General features: G+C 57.3%; 2 long non-coding RNA genes across 4 annotated transcripts in view; one reads left to right on the forward strand and one right to left on the reverse strand.

The window, feature by feature from the left end:
• Positions 1-4084, forward strand: part of LOC102483339 (uncharacterized) — a 7494-nt gene extending 3410 nt beyond the window's left edge. For 2 of the 3 annotated variants that reach the window (XR_334477.1, XR_001370363.1), the window contains 3 exons: positions 585-848; positions 3178-3454; positions 3856-4084. This is a non-coding gene — a long non-coding RNA (uncharacterized LOC102483339). The remainder of the gene's footprint in view (positions 1-584; positions 849-3177; positions 3455-3855) is intronic. The other variant, XR_334479.1, reaches the window with a different exon arrangement.
• Positions 2546-18072, reverse strand: part of LOC102482922 (uncharacterized) — a 94934-nt gene continuing 79407 nt past the window's right edge. The window contains exons 2-3 of the long non-coding RNA XR_334475.2: positions 3383-3489; positions 2546-2974 (exon numbers count right to left, since the gene is read on the reverse strand). This is a non-coding gene — a long non-coding RNA (uncharacterized LOC102482922). The remainder of the gene's footprint in view (positions 2975-3382; positions 3490-18072) is intronic.

The raw sequence follows: 18072 nt of genomic DNA on the forward strand, positions 1-18072 counted from the left end.
GCCAATCTGGGCCGCCTCCGGGCCCGGCCCTGCGGCTCGGCCAGCCTCGTTCCGGCTCACAGCGGCAGAAACGAACATTATTTAATTTCCCGCCAGCGGGCAGTGAGAGCCCGAGCTCCCCCTTCCCCTCCCGCTGGACTTATTTACTTAATCCTTTTTGGAAACAGTGTCTGGGGAGGGATCTGAAGGCCAGCCCTGGGGACCTTGCTAATCCTCCTGGCCTAGGAGCCTCCTGGGAGGGTTCTCTAGAGACCCCAAGCTGGGGGCCTAGAGAAATCTACCAGCCACCGACCCCTGAGATGTCTGCGTGGATAAGCACCCTAAGGCCAGCTCGTTCATTCAGGAGGGGACCCCAGGAAACACCAACTGGGACTGAGGAAGCAAGATGGTGCCTACGTGGGGCTTTTCTCTGCAGGCAACTGGGGCTCAGGCGTGCTGGGGACCCTTCACCTTGGAATCACCACCTCAAGGGAGCGAGGAAGCCTTGGAATTTATACCCCAACACCCATCTGTCACCCATGAGGGCTGGTGCCCCCCAGGGAGGGACGTTCATGCACAAACATGTCTCCCTGTTTCACACCTAGGACAAGCACAGTTCTGCAGCCTTCTCATCATTTGGCCAGTGACAGGAGACTGACCCCATGGAGCTGCTCATCCTCTGTGTCCCCTGTCCACTCTTCCTCTTTCTTGGAGCCTCTGTGCAAAAGGTGCTTCCTGCAGGAAGCCCTCCGTGATCACCCCAGGAATGAGATCTTACTGATTACCACCTTGTCTTTTACATATTTCCCGACTCTATATACTCACGGCAAAATGGAATGAATGTTCGAGTTTATTTGGCTGCAAAACAGGTTTGAAACCCATATATAATGTGTTCAGGTTTTCTTCGAACTTTTTGAAGACACCTTCGTGTCATGGACCAGGCTTTTCTTTTTGCTTATTTGTGAGTGTATTGCCAATCACTTCCACCAGACTGGAAGCCTCTGGAGGCAGGGGATCATGGGTACCTGAATTTCCACTGTAGCCTTTGCACATAGTAGGTGCTCTACAACTATTCTTGGACTGTCTGATTTATGCAATAACCCAGGCCCTGTGTCATTTACCACAGTCACTGGTGCTAGTGCCTTCATGGCGTCTATAATGTTTAAGTACTGAAAGGTATCAGTGGAGTAAAATATTGGAAAGTGTTGGAGCAATCAAGGAGTACTGCCTGAAAGAGGTGACTTTCTTTTTCTTCGTCTTCTAAACATTAAAACAAAGAAGAAAATCGGATCCTTTGGAGAAGTAGGACATTTTAAATATCGGATGACCCATGAGCCCTGGCAGTGTGGAGCTCAGAGACCTTTTTTTTTCACTGCACACATCCAAAAAGACATATTTTATAGGCAATAGAATGTATAGGACAACGTCTTCTATGTCATAATTTTACTACATGATGGTTCCGAACTGTCCAAGCTGAAAGATTAAATATAGAAAAGTTAAAAATAAAGGAGGAAGCAGCAGCCCAAGGCAGAGAGACAAGGGGAGTCAGTGCATGGGTGGGGGCAATTGGTTCAGTACTGGGGTGCCTGCGAGCCTTCAGCCTTCTCCTGCAGGACTGCCTGGCCCAGGAATGTTAATTGTTCGCCTGTCCTAATAGGTGTAATATGCTCTCGCGTTACACGTGCATTAATTAAGTAACACTGCATTTAGCTCCAAATCATGCGGAAGGCTGGAATGCTGTTTGCACGGGCATAAATATCCGTGCAGTTAGCAAGTGGCTGGCAGGGTTTTCTCTCTGCCCACTGCAGTCCAAAAAGAAATCTTGGAAGAAATGGACAGTGGTGACGCCAGCAAGGGGTGCAAAGAATGAGAAAAGACTCCCCCACTGTCCGGGACAGGGGAAAGAGGAATTAAAACTAACCCATCAATAGATAGATAGTGTAGCTGCTGGGCTTTGAGGTCAGACAGAGGCAGGGTTGAATCCCAGCACAGTCACTGACTTGCTGTGTGACCTGGGGCAAGTGGTTCGGCCTCTCTGAACCTGTTTCTCAGTCAGAAAGTAGGCCTACCTTAGAGAGAGGTGGTGAGAGTTTTGATGGGGCGATGCGTGGGAAGAGGGCATTCGGATCTCACTGTCCTGGTTACGTGGGAAGGGCGTAGGGCAGGGGCCGAGGTTAGCACACCAGGATGGCCCTCATGGAAGGGTTCCGTGTTCGGGTCAAGCGTGTCCATGGTCCAGGGCTGGCTAAGCTTATCGTTCTTGGTGAAGAGCCTGCTGTCTTTCTCTCACTCATGGAAAAAATAAATAAAAACAAACAAACAAACAAAAACCCAGAAAGTGCTTAGGACAAAGTGCCTCATTTATTTTATTATTTTTGAGAGATTTTTTGCTATAGGGCATGTGAGCTCATGGGAGAGACAGACGGAAAGTGAGAAATTAACTCCCCGGGCGAGGGCGGGGGAAAGGCGGATGGCCATGCTGTGATCCCTTCTCTTCCATCCTCCTCGGGATTTTAGGCACGTGCGCACACACCCCTGGTGTGAGTTTCAAGCTGCCAGGTCTGGGACTTGAACTTTGATCACCCATGCAGGAGTCCAGCACCTTAGTCACTATGCCACCTGCCAGCCCCAGGACAAAGTGCCTTATAATGCATGGGGATGTCCTCTGGGAGTCACTCATTTCAGGGAGGCCCTGGCTGAATTTCCTGTTCAGAGTGCTCCAGGCCGGTAGGAGGCAGGCACGATCTAGTGCCCTTAGAGAACCGGGCTCCCTGCAGGGAAGGGTGCAAGCATCGGCAGCTACCAGGAGAGGCAGCTGGGGGTGGCAGGAAGGGAGAGTTGTCCCGGGGGAGGGCACAGATGTGCCGTCTAGTCCTTGTTCTCTCTCCTCCGGGACATGCTTTTGGCTGGGACCTCCACTGCTGCGGCCGTGGTCTGTGAAATGGAGCCACAGTGTCTGCCAGTCTCTGGGGCTGAGCTGATGCTGCAAACCCTACTGAAACCAAAGAGCAGCTGCCTGAGAAAACAGGACCAGGGGAATCTGCAGAGCAAGGGAGAGTCCCAGGGTCCCCCTTATCCCTGTGGGGGACATCTGGTCAACCCCACCTCGGGGCAATCATTTCCCCCCACCCCTCACCAAACCACGCCCAAATTTCAGAGACAGCACTGTCCTGTCTCACGCCAAGCTCTCTTTTGCAGATGGGGAAACCGGAGGGAAGTGACTGGCTCAAGGACACCTCACAATTCAAAGCAGTGCAGAGCTCAAAACCCCTGACTCCTGGGCAGAGCGTCCCTGCCACCCCCTCAAGCCCACAGGGATTCGGGGCTGTCTTGTGCTCAGCCGCTCAGCGGCCGCCCCACCGGCTGACCAGAGCCACGTGCTGTTCGTGTTTGAGATACTCACGTCGCCGTTGTTTTCTTCTCTTCCTTTTAAGGGCTCAGGATGCAGGAAAACCAACTCAACGTGCATAATTTGGTAATTATTTCTTGTGTTCATCCTCACGGCCGTGCCTGCATACAGATATTGGAATTTGCATAAAACAATCTTGCTCCCAGTCCCACGGCTTCCCGGGAAGAAGACGCCCAGGTGGGGGCGGGGGAGGTTTCAGGTTGGTCCCACCTGTTCCCCCTCTGTCCTTGGCCACAAGGGGAAATGAAGGGAGCACAAGGCGGGGGTGGGGAGCGGGGCGCTCGGCCCTCAGCACCCACACCCTGGGGAGACCGGGAACAGCAGGACCGGCAGGGACTCAGTGGCAGAAAAACACAGCCCGTGGCAGCCCGGAACCCTCCCGATTAGTATTCAGCAAGCATCTCGCTCAGAAAGGATTAATGGAGTCTGATGCTTAATATCCTGAAGAACAATTAATTTGCTCACAGTTTTGTCATGGTTGAAAGTCAAATGCTGGAACAGATCGATGCTCGCACGGCGAGCTGGAGCCCAGAAACCTTCGGCAGGAGCAGAATTTTAATTCTCCCATCCCGGGCCCCTTACCCCTCCCCCCATCCCCAGCACACCCACTTTCTAAGAGTTCCAAAAGCCACTTTCTCCACAAACGGTGCCCGTTGCCTTCACGTCCAAAACCCATCGCCAGCCTTCGAAGGCAAAATGCCCCCTGACTTCCATTATGGCATTAAAGTCAGTGGGTCCTTCTTGGGGTCTGAACTTCCTTTTATTCCCATTGTCCTTCCTAGCACCCCAGCCTGGGTCTCCTCCCAAGAGGGGCCTCTGATGTCTGGACATGGTCACCAGCACGCTTGCCCTCAAAAGATGCCAAAGCAAAGAGGGACGCGGTGGGACGCAGCGGGGTTGGTTTGTTTCCTTGCCGGGCCTTCTCCGTTTGTTTCTTCCTCGGCGTCGGCTCGGCAAGGGAATCGTGGCGTGGTGGTGGGCTCGGGAACTCAGGAAATCGATGGGCTCGCAAGGAACGTGGGCTTTGTTTAAAAATCACTTCCAGCCGGGCTGGGTGGGGGAAGCGACTTTGGCGATTCGATCTTGGCTGGTGGATTGGAGGCCACAGGGTGGGGCCTCCTGGGAAGAGAGGGTACCAAAGGGAGGTGGCTTTGAGGTCGTCTTGGCTGACCGCCCTTCTTCCAGCTGGGGAAACTGAGTCCCAGAGAGGTCCAAGTAGTTGTCCAAGTTCACACGGCACCAGCCGGGCAGTGACACTTCCTCAGGCTGTCATTTAAACCCCAGCTCTGCAACATGTGGCCAGGGGACCCACAGCCCTGGTCTCACCTGTCACTTACTAGAAATGCAGGGTCTCAGGCCGGGTGCAAGGGCATGTGACCTGGACAGTCACTGGGGACCCACAGCTCACAGGGGCCTCACACCCACTCTCAGGTGCTCTGCTGTCTTCATCTTGAAATTCTTTTGGAACCAGGGGACCCCTTTGCGCGGGGCCCTGCAGTTGAGGTAGGTGAGCCTACTGGACAGTATCCACATTTTTCCAAAGTGTATTTATGTATGTCTTCCATGAGAGAGAAAGAGAGAGACAAAGAGGTAGTCGCTGCCATCAGGGGGTTCATGCCAAGCCCACCGCAGCCTCCCCAGCCTGGGTCACCAGAGCAGGTGCACACACCCAGCGTGTCCAGGGAGGCTCAGGCTGCGGGCCGTCCTACACGGGTCCGGAATAGCAGAGTGTCGCGTTTGCAGCATGCCCTTATCTGTTCCAGAATCCGTGTGTTTTTCTTTCTTTATTTTATTGCGAGATTGTTGCTATATGTGTGCTCGCCAGAGAGACAGACAGTGAGAAATCACCCACCAAGGATGGCCACGCCATTCTCCTCCTGGGAGCTTGGGCAGGCACGCACATGGGCCCAGTGTGAGTTTCAAGTCATCAGGTCTGGGACTTGAACCGCTGCTGGTCACATGGAAGTCCAGCAACATAACCACTACACTATCTGCTGGCCCCCAGAATCTGTGTTTAACAGAAGCGGAATGATTCCTGCACACCTTGAAGTTTGGGAAGTACCTGATTCACACACCCAAGGAGGAGAGTCGGCCGGCACCATCATGATCCAATCACTCCAGAGTCCACAGCCGCCCACACCCCGAGGGCTGAGCCAGCTGGCTCGGAGACCACCCTGTGGAGAGGGCAGAGCTGCTCTTCCCTCCAGTCCAGGCTGATTAAAGACCCCATGTCTGTGGGGGATGCCAAGCGCACCTTCGTAGGAGCATTAGTTAGAGGCTCCGGGCTAGAGAAGGCCTTAGAGAAAAGGCCACACCCTGTGACCCCTTCATTTCCAGATGTCACCCTCAGCCCGTGTTTTCTGCACTATCTCCCTCTTCTGACTCGCCTGTGCTGGCAGAACCTCTGTGCCTTACCTTGAGGCCTGGGACCTCCAAAACTCCCCAAAGCAGGCTTTGTCCCATCCACTCCTTACCACGAGGCAAATGTCACTGTCTCCACTTCTCAGGTATGAAAACGAGCTCAGAAAGGTGAAGGGACAAGCCTGTAGTCTGAGCCCAGAGCTCCAAGAGTCTCCACAGTGAAGCCCGAAACGGCAAGCCTTTGTCTGTCCATGGTGAGGGGTGTCTCTGCCCATGAGGAGACCTGTCCCTCTGCGCCTACCCCCCAGCCTGCAGGGAAGGGGCCCCGGGATGGGGCAGCCACACACAGGAGGACATTGCTGGTGTTGCCCTTCCCTTTTCCCCAGGTGTCTGGGCACCATTGAAGGGGAAAAGGATTTTAAAAGAGGGGTGGAAGATGATCTGGCCTCTGTAGCGTGGTGAGCAGTGAACTGAACCGCAGAACTACAGGCCACGCGGCCAGCCATGGGTTCAGATCCCAGCTGGCCTGAAATGCGAGCCCAAGATCCCTGGCAAGCTGGAGGGCTGGGACAGGGGTCTGCAGTGTGACAAGACACGGTGCAGGCTCCCTCCCATTCTCCCTCTCTTATGCACACACACTCTCTCTATCATGGATAAATAAACCTAAAAAGCGGGGAGGGTAAGGAGTGGCAGAGGAGGAAGGAGAGACAGGGAACAGAAGAACCGGGGGCCACGCGGTGCTCTGTTGGCTCGTCTCCATCCTCACAGAAGCCGTGGGCTCTCTTAGCCCCGCTCTGAGGAGCGGGAAACAGGGGCGCGCCGGGCTGCCTCTACCTGCCAAAACCCGGTGTGGTCACTGAACACCCTCAGCAGGTGGGTGTTCCTATCATGCCGCATTTCTATTTATTTAGTTTGTTTTGACATATTTATTTATTTAATTCTATGTGTTATTATTTTTTTTTTTATTTGACCAGAGAGAGAAAGGAAAAGTGAGAAAGCAAGCCACCAGGTCTGGGACTTGAACCGCAGTCAGCCATGTGAGAGTCTAGTGCTGTGACCATCATGCTACCTGCTGGTCCCCCGTTTTCTCTCTTAATAACAGTGTGGACACTGTGCCAACTTCCCTGCTGAGAGCTTCGCACTTTGCCACACCCACGAGGAAGGTGCTATAATTAGACCCATTTTACAGCTAGGGACACAGTGGCAGGGAAGGGGAATCTCCCATGAAATGCTGAACAGGGGTCAAGGTCATCTTTGTGGGTGGGAGTCCTGGCTCCTGAGGGCTGGACCGATCGTGGGAGATGATCCAGACAATCTTGCCCTTCTTTACAGATGATAGAGGCCCGGAGAGGGTGAGGGACCTACGCAGGTCACACGGCCAGTCAGCTGGACCTCAGAAAGCCAGCCTCAGGTGACTGAGGGTCAGCAGGACCTCCCCAGCCCAGAGAGATGGATCCAGAACGTTCCTGCAAACTCTCCCGTGCAGGTGCTGCCCAGCCCACGTCTGACCTTGGGCTGAACCCACTGCCGAGAACACCCTCTAGGTTAGACGAGGTCGGCCTACGAGGCCTCCAGAGAAAGCACAGCTGGGGCCTGCTCTGTGGACACCAAACATCTGGCTGCCGGCTTCCGGAGCTGCAGACGGGTCACAGGCGGGAGGCGCTAGACAAGGCCTGATCTACTCTCCCCCAGGAAGCTCCAGCCAGGATCTGCTCACACACAAGACGGAAACGAATGAAAGCGAACCTGGGCGAAAGCGCGGGTGTGCACCTCCAGAAGGCGGGGGGCAGGGGCAGATCCTGTCCTCACTAGGCCGTGGCCTGGGGGCAGGGGGCAGAGTCGTCTCCTTCTGGAGGAGTTCTGTCATCTGCTCTTTGGGGACATAAGTCCCTACCCACAGGTACGGGTCATGCTGTAATGCCTGGCATGTAGTAAGGGCTCAATAAACAGGCGTGCCGCTGTGGGCGTTTTCACCCTGACACACCCTTAAATAGATTCCACCCACATGCCGCAAGCTCCACTTCAGCACGAGAGTCCGAGGTCCAGGAAAACACTCCCCTGGATCAATCTGCTCGGAAAGAGGCAGCCTGGTGTGGAAAAGGCAGATACGCAGGTCTTTAGGGGCCGCCTCTGTAGCGTCACGGTGAAGGCAGCCAGATCTCGCTGAGTGTGCGGTTTGAGTCCCAGACACTGTAGGCTTGAGCACATGCCAGGTGCACGTGTGCACATGCCCGGAATCCTGAAAGGAGGGAAAGATGGAGGAGGACGGATGTGAGTGTGACCATGCCAGAGGGTGCCTTCTTCTCTCCTTATCTCTCTGTCTCTCTCTGGAGAGCACACACCTCTAGCACACACACAAAAATAATAATAAATTAATTAAAAAGTGAAGATCTTGGGGCTAGTAGGTAGCTGCGTGGTTAAGGCACTGGACTCCCACATGGCCAAGTGTGGTTAGAGTCCCAGACAGACCTGACAGCTTATTTTTCACTTTCTCTTTGTCTCTCTGTCTCTGTACAGGGAGGGCACATGCTCTATAGCAAATTAAATAAATAAATAAATAAATAAATAAATAAATAAATAAATAAATAAAATTAAATAAATAACTTAAAAAAAGAAAGTCTTGTAAAACACATATTAGGAAAAACTACGCGTGGATTTCCAACTTTTTTGTACCAAAATAAACTCACCCTTTGATTCCAGTTTTCCATAAATTTTTCTTTTTTCCTAAGAGAGATCTTTGCTATAGGGTGCGTGTATTCACCAGGGAGACAGAGACACAGAAAGTGAGAAATCACCCCCCCAGGGGGGATGGCCACGTTGTAATTCCTTCTCCTTCAGTCTCCTCTCTGGATTTGGGGCACGCACGCACACATACCCGGTGTGAGTTTTAAGTCACCAGGTCTGGGACTCGAACCACCATCGACTATGTGGGAATGCAGTAACATAACCATTACACCTTCTGCTGCTCCCTTCCATAATCTTTTTGAAGTCCCCTCATACAAGAAATCAAGCTCAGCTAGGCAAGGGTTCAAATCATGCTCCCATCTCTTGCATTCCTAATCCCTGGGCAAATGATGTTTGGAGCTGGGGCTTGATTTCCTCGCCTGGGCATGGGGACCATGCCTGCACCATCAGGACTGCCCGATGGCCAGGCAGGCTCCGACGGTCACAATGAAGGGCTCTAGGTTAACGGTCAAAGCCAATGATTCCTGGAGTTTATCTCCTAATGCCAGACCCAGGGCCGATGGCTGGATTGCAGAGGGGCCTTCTCACACCCCGTACAGGCTGTTCCAGTTTAGCCTGGACTCAGTTTCCTCGGCTATAAAAGGGAGAGGATGCTTTGGCTGAGGGCAGTTTGCATGCTCTAGCTGTCTGCAAGGGCCACGTTCCCTGAGGAATGTCAGAGACAGGCCTGGGCGTGGCAGGGGGTGGGGGCTGGAGACACCATCCATCTTCCGGGCCTGCCCCACGTGCCTGCACGGTTATTAGCACCGTGAAGAGACGATAATGGCGCACATCATTCTGGGAGCCACGTCACGTTCCAGCTGTCTCCCTCCCTGGCCCACCCGGATGCCGAGTAAGGAAAGAATTAGGGATGAGGCAGGTGCTGCACTTTACCGGCCCAGGGGAGCATGTGGCAGTCCGGGGCAAGACAGGGTCCCCCCTCAAGACTGTCAGGAAGAACACAGGCGCAAGAGAGAAGGTTCGGATCCTGGCTTTGCCTCCCACTTTTCCGAGCATCGGTTTCCTCTCCTGTAAGGGACGGTCGGGTAAGGATGGGCCCCATCACTCCAGTAGTATTGGGCATGTGGGATGGGTCCACCCTGTTCAACCCCTGAAGGATCAGCGAGGATTGCCAAACCATTTTTCTGAGTCCAATTCTAGCAGGCCCCTTCTGAGAACATCTGGTGGCATGTAAGGCCCACAGACTTCCCCAGGAAGCGTGTCGTGTAGAAACTCACTGTAGGGAGGCTCAGAAATACAGAGGAAGGGGCAGGTGGCTTCCTGAAAGATGGCTCGATAGCCCAGGCACAGGAGGGGATGAAGGAGACTGAAACTAGCCCCAGCATCTGAGCAGAAACCCACCCTAGAAGGACAGGCAGTCTGGACCACACACCCTCAGGGAGGCACATTCTCCCTCCCAACCACACCTGGTCACACCTGGAAAGTCAAATTCTGTGACTCATGCGCCAAGTTTGGTGATCGATTGGCAATGGCTGTCAGGGAACTGGGTTGAGCAGGTTTAAAAGTAGGATGCCCAAATATCCTGAGCTCCCCAGGGCCACCCCAGTTTATGTCTGTCATCCAGACAATTATGATTAATCCTGCCCCTTTGCACTCTCAAAAGTATTCTGTGTAGTAAATTGTATGGTCACCCAAGTCCAGCTCAGTGGAAATAGTTCTGCAATTGATTACCAATGTCTGCAAGGAGCACAGAAGGAAGAGGAAGGGCACTAATGTCACATAACTGCCTTCCTTGTTCTGTGAGTCAGAGCCCACTCTAGGGAACATTCTTACTGGTACCTGTCCTCACAGCTAAACATCCTGTCGGTCTAATTTCTTTATTCAAAGTGTATTAAGAGAGAAATTTCATGAGCTCAAGAGAGGCACCCCGGCCAGTCTTCATTCTGTGGTCTTTCCCCAGCCCTGCAGCCAGCCACATCCAGGCGTCCCAGGTGTGCTCAGGTAGACTGGAGCTGTGAAGCCGGAGCCTTCCCACAGGGTCTGCAGCAGCACAGAGCGGTGGCCCCTCCCTCGTGCACCAGCACGGCTGGGCCCCATTTCACCTCTTTAAGGAAGAGCCTGGGGTGGCACGATGAAAAAAAGGAAGAGATGAGGGAGAAATAATATAAAAGAAAGAGACAGAGAAAGACCCCTTGAACGATTACCGCTGCTCGGATTTAGAAAGTGAAATCTAATGTGTGCTAGGAATGCACACGCATGCCCGTGACCCCGGTTCTCATGCCGTGAAGAACACACTGGGACCTCCCTCTCTCATAGAAGACAGAAATAAACTTTAGAAAGTGAACGGTCTTGGGATTTTCCTGGATAATGGAGGAGGCCCCAATACCACAGGGGTCCTTGTAAGAGAGGGAAGATGAGGCAGCAGAAGGTGAAGCAAACAAACTTTGCAGGTGGAAGAAGGGGCCCCAGGAATGCAGGTGGTCCCTACAAACTGGAAAAGACCAGGAGCAGGTCCTCTCTTGGAGAAGGAACCGCAGGGCCACAGTTCTGCTGGGACCTGTCTCCATTCAGACTCTGGAATGAAGAGGGGACAGAGCCATGCTGTTTTAAGCCACCGTGCACAGTACCTCATGGCAATGCCACAGGGAAGTCATCCCAAGGGCTCCTCCTCGTGCTGGACACAACCTCCGAGGGCCGGGCTGGCTCTCCGAACTCACGGACAGGACTCTGGGCCTCAGGAGGACGGCTTCCCACGCTGGCTGAGCTCCGTGTGTTGGGCAGGGGTTGGGACCCCCTGGTTCCAGAACGTCATGCTCTTCCCTGCCTTAGCTGCCCAACCCTGACAGAGGGCCTGGCTCCGCCGTCCCTGTCACCCTCACACTGCGCCACTTTGTCCTTCGTGGCCTGGTTACCTGCATTGTCTGTTCCTCCAGAGTTTCAGGGCACCTACTGTGGCCGGCCCAGGAGGGAATGAGGCAGACCCCGGCCCCAGAGGAGCTGCCTTCCTGCCTTCTGGCCTTCGTCCTTCCTTTTTTCCTTCCTTCCTTCCTTCCTTCCTTCCTTCCTTCCTTCCTTCCTTCCTTCCTTCCTTCCTATCTGTTCGGTGATCATTGGGCACCTGCCACAAGCCAGGTACACACTAGGTGCTGAGTACCACAGAAATTCCACTTGGCTCCCCAGGTGCTAAGTCCTTAGGGACCCTGAGCCAATCCGTCGGCCCTACGAAGTGGGAAGGGAAACTCCCACTCTGGGGAGAGGAAGTTCAGTCTCTGGCCTCCCCCCACACCCTCCAGGGTAGCAGGGGCTGGCAGGAAAGTGCTCACCAGGGCTGCCTTTCAACCCGGTTCCCACTGAGGTGTGAATGACCTACCTAAACGGAACCCTGCCGGACCCCAGGGCCTCTCTGGCAGAGATCGGAAATCTTGGGTTTCCCACTTAGAAACCTAATTAAGAGAGAAGTTGAGACAAGATCTCAGTGGCAGGGGTGTGGAGGATGCTCTGGACAATCCCCTGTATGGAACAGCCTGGCACAGGAGGACTGGACTGCGGCCGGGGTCGGGCACAGGGTCCCCCCTTAGGCTCCCGTTCCACTCCTGGGCGGCACTCAGTGACCTGCACAGGGGGGCTGGGCGGGCACCACACCCTGGGCTGCGGGGAGGGGACTGTCCCAGGCCAAGACCAGGCAGCTTTCCTCTTCCTACCACCACCAAGCACGCCCAGATCCCTTTTCCTCCCAGAAATACACTTGGCTTCAGCTGGACGGGCCTCCAAATCTACAGGGGCCGGGAAGGAGGAGGAGGAGGAAAAGGAGGGGGGGAAGGAGGAGGAGGAGGAAGAGGAGGAGGAAGAGGGGAAGGAGGAGGAGGAAGAGGGGGGAAAGGAAGAGGAGGAAGAGGGAAAGGAGGAGGAGGAGGGGAAGGAGGAGGAGGAGGAAGAGGGGGAAGAGGAGGAGGAAGAGGGGAAGGAGGAAGAGGAGGAAGAGGAGGAGGAGGGGAAGGAGGAGGAAGAGGAGGAGGAAGAGGGGAAGGAGGAGGAAGAGGGGAAGGAGGAGGAAGAGGGGAAGGAGGAAGAGGAGGAAGAGGAGGAGGAGGGGAAGGAGGAGGAAGAGGAGGAGGAAGAGGGGAAGGAGGAGGAAGAGGGGAAGGAGGAAGAGGAGGAAGAGGAGGAGGAGGGGAAGGAGGAGGAAGAGGAGGAGGAAGAGGGGAAGGAGGAGGAAGAGGGGAAGGAGGAAGAGGAGGAAGAGGGGGAGGAAGAGGAGGAAAAGGGGAAGGAGGAGGAGGAAGAGGGGAAGGAGGAGGAAGAGGGGAAGGAGGAAGAGGAGGAAAAGGGGGAGGAAGAGGAGGAAAAGGGGAAGGAGGAGGAGGAAGAGGGGCAGGAGGAGGAGGGGGAGGAGGAGGAGGGGAAGGAGGAGGAGGGGAAGGAGGAGGAGGGGAAGGAGGAGGAGGGGAAGGAGGAGGAGGGGAAGGAGGAGGAGGGGAAGGAGGAGGAGGGGAAGGAGGAGGAGGGGAAGGAGGAGGAGGGGAAGGAGGAGGAGGGGAAGGAGGAGGAGGGGAAGGAGGAGGAGGGGAAGGAGGAGGAGGGGAAGGAGGAGGAGGGGAAGGAGGAGGAGGGGAAGGAGGAGGAGGGGAAGGAGGAGGAGGGGAAGGAGGAGGAGGGGAAGGAGGAGGAGGGGAAGGAGGAGGAGGGGAAGGAGGAGGAGGGGAAGGAGGAGGAGGGGAAGGAGGAGGAGGGGAAGGAGGAGGAGGGGAAGGAGGAGGAGGGGAAGGAGGAGGAGGGGAAGGAGGAGGAGGGGAAGGAGGAGGAGGGGAAGGAGGAGGAGGGGAAGGAGGAGGAGGGGAAGGAGGAGGAGGGGAAGGAGGAGGAGGGGAAGGAGGAGGAGGGGAAGGAGGAGGAGGGGAAGGAGGAGGAGGGGAAGGAGGAGGAGGGGAAGGAGGAGGAGGGGAAGGAGGAGGAGGGGAAGGAGGAGGAGGGGAAGGAGGAGGAGGGGAAGGAGGAGGAGGGGAAGGAGGAGGAGGGGAAGGAGGAGGAGGGGAAGGAGGAGGAGGGGAAGGAGGAGGAGGGGAAGGAGGAGGAGGGGAAGGAGGAGGAGGGGAAGGAGGAGGAGGGGAAGGAGGAGGAGGGGAAGGAGGAGGAGGGGAAGGAGGAGGAGGGGAAGGAGGAGGAGGGGAAGGAGGAGGAGGGGAAGGAGGAGGAGGGGAAGGAGGAGGAGGGGAAGGAGGAGGAGGGGAAGGAGGAGGAGGGGAAGGAGGAGGAGGGGAAGGAGGAGGAGGGGAAGGAGGAGGAGGGGAAGGAGGAGGAGGGGAAGGAGGAGGAGGGGAAGGAGGAGGAGGGGAAGGAGGAGGAGGGGAAGGAGGAGGAGGGGAAGGAGGAGGAGGGGAAGGAGGAGGAGGGGAAGGAGGAGGAGGGGAAGGAGGAGGAGGGGAAGGAGGAGGAGGGGAAGGAGGAGGAGGGGAAGGAGGAGGAGGGGAAGGAGGAGGAGGGGAAGGAGGAGGAGGGGAAGGAGGAGGAGGGGAAGGAGGAGGAGGGGAAGGAGGAGGAGGGGAAGGAGGAGGAGGGGAAGGAGGAGGAGGGGAAGGAGGAGGAGGGGAAGGAGGAGGAGGGGAAGGAGGAGGAGGGGAAGGAGGAGGAGGGGAAGGAGGAGGAGGGGAAGGAGGAGGAGGGGAAGGAGGAGGAGGGGAAGGAGGAGGAGGGGAAGGAGGAGGAGGGGAAGGAGGAGGAGGGGAAGGAGGAGGAGGGGAAGGAGGAGGAGGGGAAGGAGGAGGAGGGGAAGGAGGAGGAGGGGAAGGAGGAGGAGGGGAAGGAGGAGGAGGGGAAGGAGGAGGAGGGGAAGGAGGAGGAGGGGAAGGAGGAGGAGGGGAAGGAGGAGGAGGGGAAGGAGGAGGAGGGGAAGGAGGAGGAGGGGAAGGAGGAGGAGGGGAAGGAGGAGGAGGGGAAGGAGGAGGAGGGGAAGGAGGAGGAGGGGAAGGAGGAGGAGGGGAAGGAGGAGGAGGGGAAGGAGGAGGAGGGGAAGGAGGAGGAGGGGAAGGAGGAGGAGGGGAAGGAGGAGGAGGGGAAGGAGGAGGAGGGGAAGGAGGAGGAGGGGAAGGAGGAGGAGGGGAAGGAGGAGGAGGGGAAGGAGGAGGAGGGGAAGGAGGAGGAGGGGAAGGAGGAGGAGGGGAAGGAGGAGGAGGGGAAGGAGGAGGAGGGGAAGGAGGAGGAGGGGAAGGAGGAGGAGGGGAAGGAGGAGGAGGGGAAGGAGGAGGAGGGGAAGGAGGAGGAGGGGAAGGAGGAGGAGGGGAAGGAGGAGGAGGGGAAGGAGGAGGAGGGGAAGGAGGAGGAGGGGAAGGAGGAGGAGGGGAAGGAGGAGGAGGGGAAGGAGGAGGAGGGGAAGGAGGAGGAGGGGAAGGAGGAGGAGGGGAAGGAGGAGGAGGGGAAGGAGGAGGAGGGGAAGGAGGAGGAGGGGAAGGAGGAGGAGGGGAAGGAGGAGGAGGGGAAGGAGGAGGAGGGGAAGGAGGAGGAGGGGAAGGAGGAGGAGGGGAAGGAGGAGGAGGGGAAGGAGGAGGAGGGGAAGGAGGAGGAGGGGAAGGAGGAGGAGGGGAAGGAGGAGGAGGGGAAGGAGGAGGAGGGGAAGGAGGAGGAGGGGAAGGAGGAGGAGGGGAAGGAGGAGGAGGGGAAGGAGGAGGAGGGGAAGGAGGAGGAGGGGAAGGAGGAGGAGGGGAAGGAGGAGGAGGGGAAGGAGGAGGAGGGGAAGGAGGAGGAGGGGAAGGAGGAGGAGGGGAAGGAGGAGGAGGGGAAGGAGGAGGAGGGGAAGGAGGAGGAGGGGAAGGAGGAGGAGGGGAAGGAGGAGGAGGGGAAGGAGGAGGAGGGGAAGGAGGAGGAGGGGAAGGAGGAGGAGGGGAAGGAGGAGGAGGGGAAGGAGGAGGAGGGGAAGGAGGAGGAGGGGAAGGAGGAGGAGGGGAAGGAGGAGGAGGGGAAGGAGGAGGAGGGGAAGGAGGAGGAGGGGAAGGAGGAGGAGGGGAAGGAGGAGGAGGGGAAGGAGGAGGAGGGGAAGGAGGAGGAGGGGAAGGAGGAGGAGGGGAAGGAGGAGGAGGGGAAGGAGGAGGAGGGGAAGGAGGAGGAGGGGAAGGAGGAGGAGGGGAAGGAGGAGGAGGGGAAGGAGGAGGAGGGGAAGGAGGAGGAGGGGAAGGAGGAGGAGGGGAAGGAGGAGGAGGGGAAGGAGGAGGAGGGGAAGGAGGAGGAGGGGAAGGAGGAGGAGGGGAAGGAGGAGGAGGGGAAGGAGGAGGAGGGGAAGGAGGAGGAGGGGAAGGAGGAGGAGGGGAAGGAGGAGGAGGGGAAGGAGGAGGAGGGGAAGGAGGAGGAGGGGAAGGAGGAGGAGGGGAAGGAGGAGGAGGGGAAGGAGGAGGAGGGGAAGGAGGAGGAGGGGAAGGAGGAGGAGGGGAAGGAGGAGGAGGGGAAGGAGGAGGAGGGGAAGGAGGAGGAGGGGAAGGAGGAGGAGGGGAAGGAGGAGGAGGGGAAGGAGGAGGAGGGGAAGGAGGAGGAGGGGAAGGAGGAGGAGGGGAAGGAGGAGGAGGGGAAGGAGGAGGAGGGGAAGGAGGAGGAGGGGAAGGAGGAGGAGGGGAAGGAGGAGGAGGGGAAGGAGGAGGAGGGGAAGGAGGAGGAGGGGAAGGAGGAGGAGGGGAAGGAGGAGGAGGGGAAGGAGGAGGAGGGGAAGGAGGAGGAGGGGAAGGAGGAGGAGGGGAAGGAGGAGGAGGGGAAGGAGGAGGAGGGGAAGGAGGAGGAGGGGAAGGAGGAGGAGGGGAAGGAGGAGGAGGGGAAGGAGGAGGAGGGGAAGGAGGAGGAGGGGAAGGAGGAGGAGGGGAAGGAGGAGGAGGGGAAGGAGGAGGAGGGGAAGGAGGAGGAGGGGAAGGAGGAGGAGGGGAAGGAGGAGGAGGGGAAGGAGGAGGAGGGGAAGGAGGAGGAGGGGAAGGAGGAGGAGGGGAAGGAGGAGGAGGGGAAGGAGGAGGAGGGGAAGGAGGAGGAGGGGAAGGAGGAGGAGGGGAAGGAGGAGGAGGGGAAGGAGGAGGAGGGGAAGGAGGAGGAGGGGAAGGAGGAGGAGGGGAAGGAGGAGGAGGGGAAGGAGGAGGAGGGGAAGGAGGAGGAGGGGAAGGAGGAGGAGGGGAAGGAGGAGGAGGGGAAGGAGGAGGAGGGGAAGGAGGAGGAGGAGGAAGAGGAGGAAGAGGAGGAGGAGGAAGAGGAGGGAGGGGGTTTCTGAACCCCTGCTGTGCACCAGCCTGTACCCCAGCCACCACCACAGATGTGACCTTCACTGCTCGTCACAGCTCTGAGGGGTGGACCATGAGCCCCTCTGGGTACGGCAAATTCCCTTGATTCAGGAAGCACAGCAAGTCAGGGGCAGCCAGCCCAGCCACTCCCCTGCCTGGGGAGCTCCGCCGCATAATCTCAGCTCTCCTTCGTCCTCGCCTCACCCCTACCGGCATCCTTTCCCACAGCCAGGATGAACTTCTAATGTCTGCTTCTGAGTTTGTTTCCCTCACGAGAGTAAGAGACACAGAGAGAGAAGCACTCCCTAGAGTCTCATGCCACGAACCCCCTCCAGCGTTTCCCAGCCAGCCCGGACCATGGCCGTGTGCACCTACATGTACCAGTCGGCCGGGAACCAAGCCCACGTCACCCATATGGATGCAGCCTCGCTGGAGCAGCCGTTAGGGCACCACCGAGCCAGCCCCGAGTGTCGGAATTGTCTCTCCAAGGCCCGTGGGGCCCCCACAGTCTGAACTGGCCCTCCCCTCCCCTGTCCAATCCACTGCTTCTCCTTAAAGTCCAGTCTGTGCCAGCACTTAAAGCACCACCCTCCTTCCTGCCTCTGAGCCCGGCATGTGCTGTTCCCCCTTCCCACAATGCTCTTTCTGCCCTCCCCACCCCATTTCCTATTTGGGCTCTCTCAGTAGTCAAATGTCCTGTCATAGGTCACTTCTTCCAGGAGGCCCACCCTGACCACCCCCAGCAGAGTCCGATCCCCATTGGGCCCCATCGGAGCTGTCCATGGTGCCTCTGGCCACCCTGTTGACCCACTGATTTGGCGAGTCGGTGGGCTTTGTCTGTGGCCAGCATCCTACATGGGAGCCTCCCTCTTTCCTGCCCCGGGGTTCCGGAGCTCAGAACCATTCTCTGTCTTTCAGAAGGTCCCGTGGTGGAGAGCCGGCCGCCCACGATGGTAACCTGATCCGTGCACGCTCTCTGCTGGGATTTTCTTCCTGCCATCTATCGCCCCACTCCCTAATCCTGCTTCCTGAGACCACCGCCATCAACTTCCTGCCCCTAAGCCTGTATCTCGGGCTCTGCCTTGGGGGGGCCGCAGCTGAGACACGTCCTGGGCCAGTTTTTGTTCCCTGGCCTTATTGGCTGATTCTCGAGGGCAGAGCCTGGCTATGTTTGCCTTTTTACAAGGTCCCAGCACCTAGCCTGGAGTGGATCCGAGACACCAGGTTAGAAGGCAATGCACACTGGGGCCAGCAGGTGGCATGGTGGTGAAGAGCGCCACTGGACTCCCACGTGGCTGACTGTGGTTCAAATCCCGGAACTGGCAGCTTGCTTTCTCACTTTCTCTCTCTCTCTCTCTCTCTCTCTCTCTGTGTGTGTGTGTGTGTGTGTGTGTGTGT

Source organism: Tupaia chinensis, unplaced genomic scaffold (assembly GCF_000334495.1).
Source record: "Tupaia chinensis unplaced genomic scaffold, TupChi_1.0 Scaffold000226_1, whole genome shotgun sequence".
NCBI classification, from domain to species: domain Eukaryota; kingdom Metazoa; phylum Chordata; class Mammalia; order Scandentia; family Tupaiidae; genus Tupaia; species Tupaia belangeri.